Here is an 11022-nt window from a genome sequence, read left to right as displayed (position 1 = left end):
GGGGGTGGTTCCCATCGCTTTGGTTTTGTCTGTGGCAGGCACAGACTTTCCCAGCTCCAGCACTGGGGGTGCGTGGGACCTTCCCCTTGCTCGTATGGGGAGGTGGCGAGCCTTCCTCCCCTTTTGCTGAGGCAGCTGCAAGTGTGGCTCTGCCACCCCAGCCTGTCTGTGTGGTGCTGCTGTGGTGTGTGGGTGGTCCCTGTGGCACGGGATTACAGCTGACAGCAGTGCCCGGGGCTGGGGGAGAGCTGGGAGCAGCTGGTGCCCACGGGGAGTGGGTGATGCCCACAGGGAGTGGGTGATGCTCATGGGGAGTGGGTGATGCCCACGGGGAGTGGGTGATGCCCACGGAGAGTGGGTGATGCCCATGGGGAGTGGGTGATGCCCACGGGGAGTGGGTGATGCCCATGGGGAGTGGGTGATGCCCACGGGGAGTGGGTGATGCCCGCGGGCTACAGGTGTTGCCTGTGGCTTTCAGGCCCCCCCAGCACAGTCCTGGGGCCCGAGGAGCACTGGGAGCACTGGTGCCCAGGGGCTGCAGGTTCCCCAGCACCAAGGGGCTCTGCTCACACCCACGGCAGCTGCGGGAGGAGCGGGCCCGTCCAGCCGGGGGTCAGTGGGGCTGCGGAGCAGGGCGCGCCCTCCTCCCTCCCCTCCCCAGGGCTGTGGTGGGTGCGGGCACGACGAGGGCAGGCAATGGTAGATCACTGTAGTTCTGCTGTTTAGCAGCTGAAGGTGAAGCTGCTCCCTCAGCACAGGAGTTGAAACTCTTTAGCTTTCCTCAGTGTCACCTCCATGGCCATGGATACCTCCAGGTGTGACGTAAGTGAGACCCGAGGAAAAAAACATCTCCTGTTTAGCATCAAAATCCCATTACTGAGCGCCGTGTTCTGCTGCACAGATATCAGCTGTGGCGCAGATAAGTGGGAAATAGCTCCTGGTCGGGCTGGAGCAGGAGCTGTATCTTGGGCTGCACAGGTGCCGAGTGCTGCTTCAGCGAGTTTGCTGCTGAAAGAAAATTCCTCTCCCCACTCCTCCGCAATCCAGGGAGGAGCACTGCGGGCGCCTTCCTCCCCAGCTCCTGCTGCCCCCCAGCCCTGCCTGCCGAGGGACAAGCCTGTGGCACCCCACTGCCACGGTGGGGCCGACAGGAGGCAGCGGGCCGGGGCTCAGCCTCCCGCGAATGAGCCGGTACAGCCTTGGTCCTGCCCCTGCAGCAGCCGCCAGGCTGGCCCAGGGATTGCGGATGCTGTGGGCAGCTGCATCATCTTTCCATCTCCTCCCTGAGGTGCTGCTGGCTTTGATAAAACCTCTCAGCCTTGCAGGGGTTGGCTTGTTGATCTAATCGCTGTGGTTTAGTGTGCAGTAAAAGCCCGGTGGCTCCTGGGGGAGATGTCCCGTAGGGATCTGCAATTCACTTTCCCATCCCTCCTGGGGCAGGAACACTTTCCCGGTGGCGGGGTGCTGCAGGGATGCTGCTGCTGGGTGAGGGATGCTGCTGGGCCCCCAACACCAGTGGGGAACATGCCAGCCCTCATCCTGCACTCACATGGGTTTGCTTTTGAAAATAGATGGTGCAGAAAAAGTCCTGCTGTGTTCAGTTTGTTTCAGGCATGCAATTGGGTTTTCCCAGTGTTTGTCTTATCCTGCACTTGCTGCACAGATTGGAGGGGTTCAGCCTGGGGCAAAGCCCACAGTGTGAGTCCCCTCGGAGCCCCCAGCTCCACCACGGCTGCTGGTCACACACAAACCACAGGGAGGGAACAGGGACTGGTGGCAGAGCCTGTGGAAGGGGACAGCCACAGGGCGTTCAGGGGACACCAAGGGGGTTTAGGGGACCGGCTGTGACAGACCAGCATTAAAGAGGCTGGGATGGAAGGGCTGGGGAGCGACACTGCTGAGCTCTAGCTGTGCCTGCTGATCAGGAGCAGAGCCTAATGAGCAGGACTAATGAAGCAGGAGGGGAATCCCAGCAAGTCTGGGGAGTGCCTGCATGGGATGTTGACTGTATCTCCGTGGGGTCCCTGCAGTCTGTCCCCACATCAGTGGCGGTGCCCGTCGCAGGGATGGTGCCCACTCCCTCAGCCTGCTTGGTGTGCTGGGCGGCTGCAGGTGCCGGTCCCAGAGTGGGTGCCTCCAGTCTGCTCCTGGGGCCAGCATCCAAACTCCTCTGTAGGCTGCCTCGGGGATTTTCACTGGCTCCCCACTGCTGGGAAGCCCATCCCTGTCTGGGTGCTGCAGCGCTGGGGTTAATGGAATGTGCTGGGATGGTGTTTGGGAGACACTGGTGGCTTCACACAGCCCTGGCCAGCAGCCTGCCCCAGGGATTGCTGCAGAGCCAGTCTGGGGGGCCTGGCTCCCTTCCCACCTCCCTCTTGGCCCTGGCTGGGTCAGCATCAGGAGGGGATTCGCAGCCACTCCACGGCAGGCAAGTCTTGTCTTCCTCTTCTCCTTGGTTTTTAATGAGCCAACCTTGGAGGACCTTGAGCACCACTCCTGCAGCTCCGCTGTGACTTATCTCCCAGCTTCTGCCCCTGTTCTGCCGAGGGGATAAATCTCAGCTCCCGGTGTGGTGCCGGTGCTCTGAGCCCATCCCACCACACGGTGCAGGCGTCGTAACTCATGGCACGAGGGGGCTGCCTGGCCGAGGTGCCAGGGGGATGTCACTGCTCTGTGCCTGATGGATGGGCTGCCCGGGGGAACAGGGAAAAAGTCCCATTACAATGGAGGACAAGCTGTTAAATTATCTCCTGCTCAGCCCGGGTCAGGAAAAATCAAACGTGGAGCTGCCGGTGGCCTCCAGAGAACCTTTGGGGAAACAGGAGGGTTGGGGACTTTTTTCCTTCAGGAAGAAGTCTTTGCCTTTCCTTGTCTCCATCCCATGCACTCATCTGAGGCCAGGGCTGGTGCTGTCAGGGAGGCAGGACCAGCATTTTCTGTCAGTGCAGACTGGCACATGTCCCGCTGGGGACCCGCTGTGCTCCCCGTGCAGCCAAACCCTGTTCCCGGGGCCGAACGCGCTTCCCTCTCTTCGGGGGCTTTACCACGGGGCAGGGTCCTGCCTCTGCACATGTCAGGGGCTGCTCCAGAGCTGCTCCCCAGCCCTGAGATGATTGTGCTGTTAAAGGAGTGGGCCAAGTGCGTGTGAGCCCCCAGAGCCGCGGCGTTCCGAGGCGCCGAGCTCTGCCACGTCCTCCTCCGTTATTAGCGGCGGTGCCTACACAGGGACGGGACTGGAGCCTCTCCCTCTCTCTCTTTCAGGCTGAGAAACTGCTGCTGTGAGACCCCGACAGCTCTTCCTGACAGCTCGGAGGGGTGAACACGAGCGTGAGCTCCCACCTGCCACCACACCTGAGGCACCTGCCCTTGGTCTTCAGGTATGTTGTTTCCACCTAGCAGTCCTGCTAGGGGAGGGCATGGAGATCTTTTTTGTGGTTGAGGATGAAGATGCTGCTTCCCATGGCCGTGCCTGGGGCAGCAGCTCACAATCAGCCCACCGGGGGCTGCTTCCAGCACTGGGTACAGACCCTGCGTGTCCAGACTCTTGTGTGATGACCTGGCAAAGGGGGATGTTGCTGGGACAAGCCGTGTCTGCTCTGATCCTGGTGGGATATGGCATGGGGGGTCTGGCCCTGCCCTTCGATCAGTCCCAGCCATCCCTGCTGGCTGCAGGAGTGTGGAGGTCCTGGAGCAGGCGGGACCTTGTGCTGCCCCAGCCTGGGTAGGGGCTGTGTGCCCATGGTGCACACACAGCCCTGCACGTCGCCGGAGCCGCCGGAGCCGGCTGCTGGCACCGAGCGTGCTGCACATCCCCTCAGGGCTGCGTGCGGCTCCGCGTGCTCTGGGCTGAACCCATCACCGTCACTTCACGTTACACGGACTGGAACCCCCTCCTGCTGACACCAGTCTGCACTGGGAGCTCGCACCAGCTTGAGGAGGAGTTAAAATTTCAAACTCTGGAAGGCAGCGGGACTCTCTCCTCCAGACGAGGCGTTTCCCTGTTTGTTCCCAGCACTGTGAGCACCCACAGGCTCAGCAGGTGCTTAGAGAGGCATGAACACGCTGTAGCAGCCATGGTGACCAGGGCTCTGCTTGGGGATGTTCTGCCACAGAATTTGTCTTCCAGTGCCCTCTCCACCAACTGCAGTGCTGGGGAGACCCCAGAGCTGGGACTACTCCTCCCCCAGCTGGCAGCAGCCGAGGGAAGTGCCCGTGGGGCCGGTGGGCTCTGCAGGGCTCCCCGTCCGGGGGGCTGCGTGTACCCCCCTGCAGCACTGACTCCTCCCAGCCCCAGTGCCTGCCTGGGAATCGTGAGATGGGAGCGAGAGCTGGAGGCTTCTCGTCCCTTGCCGGGGTACAGGTCGTCCAGAATGTGGGATTAGAGCGGCCATGCAGATGGATTCCCCAGCTGCATTAATCAGTTCAGAGGCAGCAAAGGCAGCTGAGCTCTGTGCATCACCTTGAAGCTCTTTTTTGTCTTTAGAAAACTTTGGGTGGATGTTATTGCTCATGAAAGCAAGGGGCTGATCATGCTGGGAAGGAGCAGGCGTAGTGTGGGCTGGCACTATTATGCAAGCTTCCCACATGCCGCTCTGCCAGTGCACTCCGTTCCAGAACAACAGCACGCGTCCTCGTGCCAGCCCCGAGCCACCCCCGGGTCTGCCGGAGCACCGCGGTCCCACCGTGCCCACATGGCCCTCTCCTGCCCCCTGCACCCGCTCTGCCCGAGCCAGCAGCCCCAGGGCCGGGCGGTGCTGGGGCGAGGGGCTGCGTGCTCCGGTGTGGATCCAGCTGCCGTGAGCTCCTGACCAAAGTGGGAGCGCTGGGAGTTTCTCCCAGGACGCTGTGCTGCTCTGGGACACGTCTGGCTCTGGGGCTGGGACTCTCAGGGGATGGCAGACAGACAGACAGCCCAGCCATAGCAGTCGTGCCCCTGCTTCAGGAGGGCTGTGCCTCGTCTGTGGGGCCGGTGCAGCCGCTGCTGCCAGCACCTGCTCTGGGCAGCAGGGCAGAAATGGGTTCACTGGAGCCTCTTCCCCATCCAGCTTTCCTCCCTGCTGCTTTCCTCCTCGTCTCCTGGAGTCTGGCTGGGCCCTGTGTGAGGCTCAGGGCTGTGTGTGGGTGCTGGTGCTGAGCTTGGGGCTCGCTGAGCTGGTGGGGAGCAGCCTGGAGCCAATGCAGAGCCCCTGCGGTGACTCCCCCCATCATCCCCAAGCCTTCTGGAGCCCCCCCCGGGAGGAGAGTGCTCCTTCAAGGAAGACTTGGAGATGAGCAATGGAAAACATCTGACAGGGGAGCCCTTGAGGCGCTTTTGTTCCAGCGAGTGGGAGTGTGAGATCCGCTCAGACATGAAAGGCTGTGCAGCTCCGTCCCCAAAGTCACGGCGAAGGGGAGGACGGGGGGTGTGCGGCTGCACCAGGAGGTCATCCCAGGAACGACTGGCACCGGGATCCCCGCTCCCTCCCTCCCCTTCCAGAAACTAAATTAGGTCACACTTGAAAGTCAGTTTCTTGGCTGTGGATTTAATTTAGCTTTTCCAGGCTAGTTATCATATAATAAATTCCAGGAGATTTATAGAAAACATGCCCAGGGAGGCTTAGCCAGTGTGTAACAAGATTTGTGCCTCTTTCCCGCTGTTGAGCAGCTCTGGCGAGCGCAGTGCTGCCGGCAGATGTGCAGGCAGGGCTGGCAGCCCCGAGGGAGCTCCCAGGGAGTCAGGACAGCCCCAGAAGTGGGGGGAACACACCACCCCACAGCTCTCTGGGGCACGGGAGGGTCCCAAATGCTGCTGTCCTCTGTCCTGGCTCCCCAGCAGCCACAGATGACCCAGAGCAGGTGCATCCCTGTGGTTCTTCATCTCTTGTGTCCTCGGCCTGGCTCAGCTGGGCAATGCCGAGCCCGGGCCCATCCCAGCGGTGCCGGTTCATGTCCAGAGGTGATTGGGGTGTCCCGGTGCCTTTCTGTTCTGGGGACAGCGGTGTGTGGGACATCCCTGCTGGGGGTACCCTGTGCCCTCCCTGCCCTGGCTCCCGGGGCACAGGGACCATTAGACACAGCCCAAATCGGCATCTCTTGGCTCTCCCCGCTGCCGGGGGGGTTTCCACCAGGCTGGGAAAGGCTGAGCAGGGAAAGGCGCTGGAGTCCAGGGGGATTTGTGGCGGTGGCAGCACACGGCAGCGCAGTGCTGGGAGCACAGAGGGCACTGCCAGCGCTCCCGCTCCGCTCCCTGCTAACGCCGCACAATTAGTGTCTTATTAGTCACTCCGTGTGTTAAGGCATTAGAAACAATTAAGGGTGAGAAGAGTTTCCAGATGTAGCGGCAGGCGCGGGAGCTGGGAGCTGGCAGCTCCGCTGGCTGCTCCCATATGGACGGGATCTTGCATGGGGAACTCGCTGCAGGGCCATGGGGCCATCCCGGGCCTTTGGGATGCAGGGAACTCGTGCTGGGCAGCCCTGGGGGCACTGCCCACCTCTGCTGGGGCCACGCAGAGCTGGGATGGAGCCACAGGGGGCTGGTGGATGTCGGAAGGAGCTGCTGGGATGCCCGTGGATGCGGGGCAGAGCTGGGAGTGATCCCCAGGGCTGGGTTTGCTCAAATCAAACATTTATTTGCTGTTGCAGCTGGGTGTGAGTGAGTCCCTCCATGCACCCAGGCGCTGCTGGCAGCCCCGCGCTGTCCTGGCGAGGAGCCGGGGCTGGGGAAGCGCCTGGCTGTGAGCAGCAGCTCAGGAGCATCTGGGACACGGCATGTGGGGGACAACTGCCTCGACAGAGACAGCGCCGTGTTGTGACACTTCTGGGTGCGGGAGAAGTAGCACAAGCAGTGACGAATGTGACTTCAGAGCCCAAATGCAAGTGACTTCAGCTCCCCAGAAATAGTCCCTGGGCAGTGCAGGGGGAGGGGGACCTGGAGCCGCAGTTCCTGGGGATGTTGGGGTGCTCCTGTGACTTTTTCCCCAGCTGCAAGGTGAGCTGCACTCCCACCATTGCCCCCCAGCCATGGTACTGGAGACAGAGGCCACCAGCCAGAACTCACGGAGGTGATGGTGGCTCTGTCCAGCACTGGCAGTCTCTCCCCAGCACAAAACACCTCACCCTGTGAGGAGCACTCTGGGAGGGTTCCCTGTCAACTCTTGGAGGCCTTGGGTGCCCTCGTGGTGTGGGGAGTGTGGGGGGCACCAGTGGGCTCTGATGCTGTGGTTGCCCCCGGCTGAAGCCAGGCTGAATGAGCACCGAGGGACGCTGGCGTGCAGCGGGGCGGTGGAGAGGGGCACAGTGGCCTTGAGTGCGTTGAAATCATTTCTCTGCTGCTGTCCCCAGGGCGAGGAGCAGTGCGTGGACAGATGGTGTTTGTGAGTGACCTTGTAGCTCTGAGCGGTTCCCTCGGCTGCTGAGTAACGCCGGGAGCCGCGGGAAGCGGCGGCGCTGCCACCGGCTGCTCACAGCGGCGGGAGCCTGTCCCGGAGCCAGGGCTGGGAGGGATGTGGGGTGAACCAGGGACTGGAGCCAGAGCCCGACAGCCCTGACGTGATGCTGCAGGGAATTTCAACGTGCACTGCGATCCCGGCTCCCCTTGGCTGTGGGAAGAGTGTGGTGCAGGCAGTGAGGCTGTTCTGGGCTCCCAGCAGCTCCTCCAGCCTGGCTCTTCACCTCGGGATCATCTCTGTGCTCCCTGTGCTCCTCCTCGGGAAGGGCCTGAGCTTTCTCCAGGAGCGGAGGCAGCGGTGCCTGCGGCAGGGCCACGGCCGCGGTGCGTGGGGACACCCTGGGGAGCCCACCTTGTGTCCCTGGGGAGCCCACCTTGTGCCCCTGGGGAGCCCACCTTGTGTCCCTGGGGAGCCCACCTTGTGTCCCTGGGGAGCCCACTTGTGTCCCTGGGGAGCCCACCTTGTGCCCCTGGGGAGCCCACCTTGTGCCCCTGGGGAGCCCACCTTGTGCCCAGCAGGCCAGCAGCTAGAAAGGCTTTTGCCACGTGAAGTTTCTTTCAGAGCTGCGATCCAGGACTGTGGTCCTGAGGGAACAGATCCAAGGGAAGGGAAAATTGCACTGCACGGTGCAGCTTTGCTGTCGAAGAGTCACCCTGGGCAGGCTCAGCTCCTCTGGCACCCTTGCAGCCTCCCACGAACTCCGTGCGGGCTGCAGCACAGAGAGGTGTCCTAAATTGGGGAAGGAACAAGGAGCTCTTGGCACTCGCCTGGAGCATCATTTGCATTCCGGCGCAGCTCCCGGCTGCGAGGGAGGCGGGGGCCCGGCAGCCGCGGGGCGAGGAGCGGGGCCGCTCGCCAGCTCCGGCTGTCGGAGCATCCCGTGGGACCGCTGCGGAGGGGGCTGTGACTCGGGGATCACCGTGCACCAGGTTTCTTGTTTTCCTTCTTCTCTGAGTGAACTTTGCGTCCAAGTTCTCTGACCAAGATTTGTGCCTTTGTTTCTTCCCCCTGGCCCTGGGGCCGGTGCCCTGTGATGGGATCTGTGCCCAGCCACGGCGGAGCTGGCTGTGTTCCCATCTGCTCTGTGCTCTCCGGGGATGGAGAAGGTGCACGGGCTGGGAGGAGCCGGGCAGTGCCCGCAGATGGCTTCGGTCGGTCCGTGGCAGTGTCCCCTGGGGCGGGATGCTGGCCCCTGGCCCGGGGCTCACAGATCCACCCGGGATGTGACAAGGGCAGGGCGAGCAGCGGAGCCTGCGGGGCTCTCGTGGCTCGGGGCGCAGGACCCCAAACTCTTCGGGAGTCCCTGGAGTGGAGGGCGTGATCTGGGGGCGAAGGGCTCCCTCTGAGCCCGGCGTGTCCGGGTGAGGGTGGGATGAGCCCCGGGAGCTCTGCCCCTTGTGCCGTGCTCGGCTGCCGCGCAGCATCTGAGCAGCTCCGCGCACTTAGCATGCAGCAAGTGTTGTACTCGGAGAAATTTAGACGTAATTTTTTTGTGCTTGCATGTAAATGTGGGTAGGTGCTGTCCTGATTGATGGCAATTAGCATTTTCTAACGGTAACAGATGTTCGGATTGCCAGGAGGCTGGTACCTAACGCCCACACTGCCATCTGTTCTGCTGGGCACTGCCTGGGGAAGCGGCACCAGCGCTGCGGACCTGCGGGGCCGTGCTGGGGTGTGTTTAACAGCAGTGTGCAGGGGGGGTTTATTGTGGGGTTTTTTCTGGGGGAAAATAATAATAATAAAGACGTTTCAAGGTTTATAAATAGTACACTGTTTATTATGGGATGGAGACTTTCCATCTGATCGGCAGCCTGGATTGCTGCACAGTTAGTGAAACAGTCTGGACAGCGCGGGGAGCAGGATTCCAGGGGATGCGGTGGGAAGGGGTCTGGTGGGTGGCCAGTGGGTGTGCATGGGCAAACCCCCCATCCTCTGCCAGCTCTCTGTGGTGTGTGGTTGCTGCTTGTGGGTACAGGGGCTGCTCTGTGTGGGCATCTCTGGTCAGCTCTGGGTCGGAAGCGGTGAAACATCTGTGTGGTGTTTGAAGGGGTTTGAAGGTGTGTCTTAAGAAGAGACCCAGAGTCCTGAGCCCAGTCCCACTGTGCTGGTGGACCCACCGCAGCCCCTTTCCTCACCCAGTGCCTGTCCTTCCTCCTGCCTCCCTTTATCTGCCTCCTACACCCATTTCTCTTGTGCCAACCTTGTATGACCAGCTCCTCCCAGTGCCCCTTCCCTATGTATTTATAGAGAAGCTTTGATTTGGCTCAGACCAGCTCCTCTGTCCTGTTCCTCTGGTGTGCTCCTGGAGCAGCTCCCTGCTCCCCCAGCCTGACCCTCCCAGACAGGATCATCCCATGGCATGGATCCAGCGCCAGCCAAGCTGGCACAGCCGCCCTCCCGCAGAGCCTGCAGCGCCAGGCAGCCCGGGAGCACGCTCACACTCACACTTACACGCTCACACTCACACTCACACGCTCACAATCACATGCTCACACTCACTCTGCTCCCAGATGCTGGAGCGGGTGACTCAGAGTCAGCCCGTGGCTGAGTAATGCTCTGAGATGTGTTTCCATGTGGTTCCCAGGTTGGAGCACATGCTTCCATGTTCAGTGCTTTGGTTTTGTGCTGCTCTTCTGCACAACGCTCCCGCCTCACCTCCTGGCTCCTGCCAGCCCCCTCTGGGCTGAGCCCCTCCTCCTGCCCCTGCCATCCCTCTGGGCCCAGCAATTCACGTTCCCAATTTATTGTGGCGTGAGCTGCATTAGGTACAGGCAGATTGTACCAAGATTTCCACCTTGGTTTCCCCTGAGCTCCTGCTCTGCATGATGGGGGCTCAGGGATCTTTCCCTGCCTGGACTCCTCTCGTCTCCATGCTGTGCTTTCCAGCGCCGTGGCCCAGTGCAGCTCGGCACGATGTGCTGGGCCAGTCCTGGGGGGTTTCTGGGATGGAGGACATGCTGACCCTGGTACAAGACCCGCTGGGGGCAAGGGACCCTCCACATTGGGCAGAGGAGCTTTCAGGCAGGTCTGTGATGAGCCAAAGGCTCACACTCGTGTGAGAGGATCAGCCCTCGCTGCAGTGCTGGCCCCAAGGCAGCGGGTGATGCCTGGGAGATGTGTGCGGACCTTGGATGGGGACAGCGGGCTGGGGACAGGGGATGGGGCTGGGGATGGGCTGAGGGGCTCCAGTGCAGACAGGCTTCTTGCCCACACTTCTTTGTTTTGTGGTGGAAAACAAGTCTGCTTCGTCTTTGTTTCTTCCCCTCGCTTTTCAAATTCATCTGGGAAAACTTCCCTGGGTGCCCGCAGAGGTGTCACCAGCCCGACAGCTTGTGCTGCTCTAATAAAATGGCTCCGTAGCAGAGGGTTTGATCTATTTTTAAAGCGAGCTCCGCGCTGTCTCCTCCCGCTCTCCCACTGGCAGCCAAACAGAGCCCGAAGGCTCCTGGGAGCCCAGGCTGTGGCACAGCCCTGCCAGCAGCGGAGCCCGGCCTGCCTGTGCCCATCCCTGCTCTGCGTGCCCGGGAAACACTCCGGGGAGCAGGACAGGGCTCCCTCCCTCCCTCCTTCCCTCCTTCCCTCCTTCCCTCCCTCC

At 61.8% G+C, this 11022-nt stretch overlaps 1 protein-coding gene across 8 annotated transcripts in view; it reads left to right on the top strand.

Moving 5' to 3' along the window:
* Nucleotides 1-11022, top strand: part of RBFOX3 (RNA binding fox-1 homolog 3) — a 138450-nt gene that overhangs the window by 60638 nt on the left and 66790 nt on the right. For all 8 annotated transcript variants that reach the window (XM_015645671.3, XM_019008517.2, XM_019008518.2 and 5 more), the window contains exon 2: nt 3262-3377. The gene's annotated coding sequence lies outside the window, so the exon portion shown is untranslated. The remainder of the gene's footprint in view (nt 1-3261; nt 3378-11022) is intronic.

This window comes from Parus major, chromosome 18, assembly GCF_001522545.3.
Source record: "Parus major isolate Abel chromosome 18, Parus_major1.1, whole genome shotgun sequence".
NCBI lineage: Eukaryota > Metazoa > Chordata > Aves > Passeriformes > Paridae > Parus > Parus major.
This window is presented reverse-complemented; position numbering and strand designations above follow the sequence as displayed.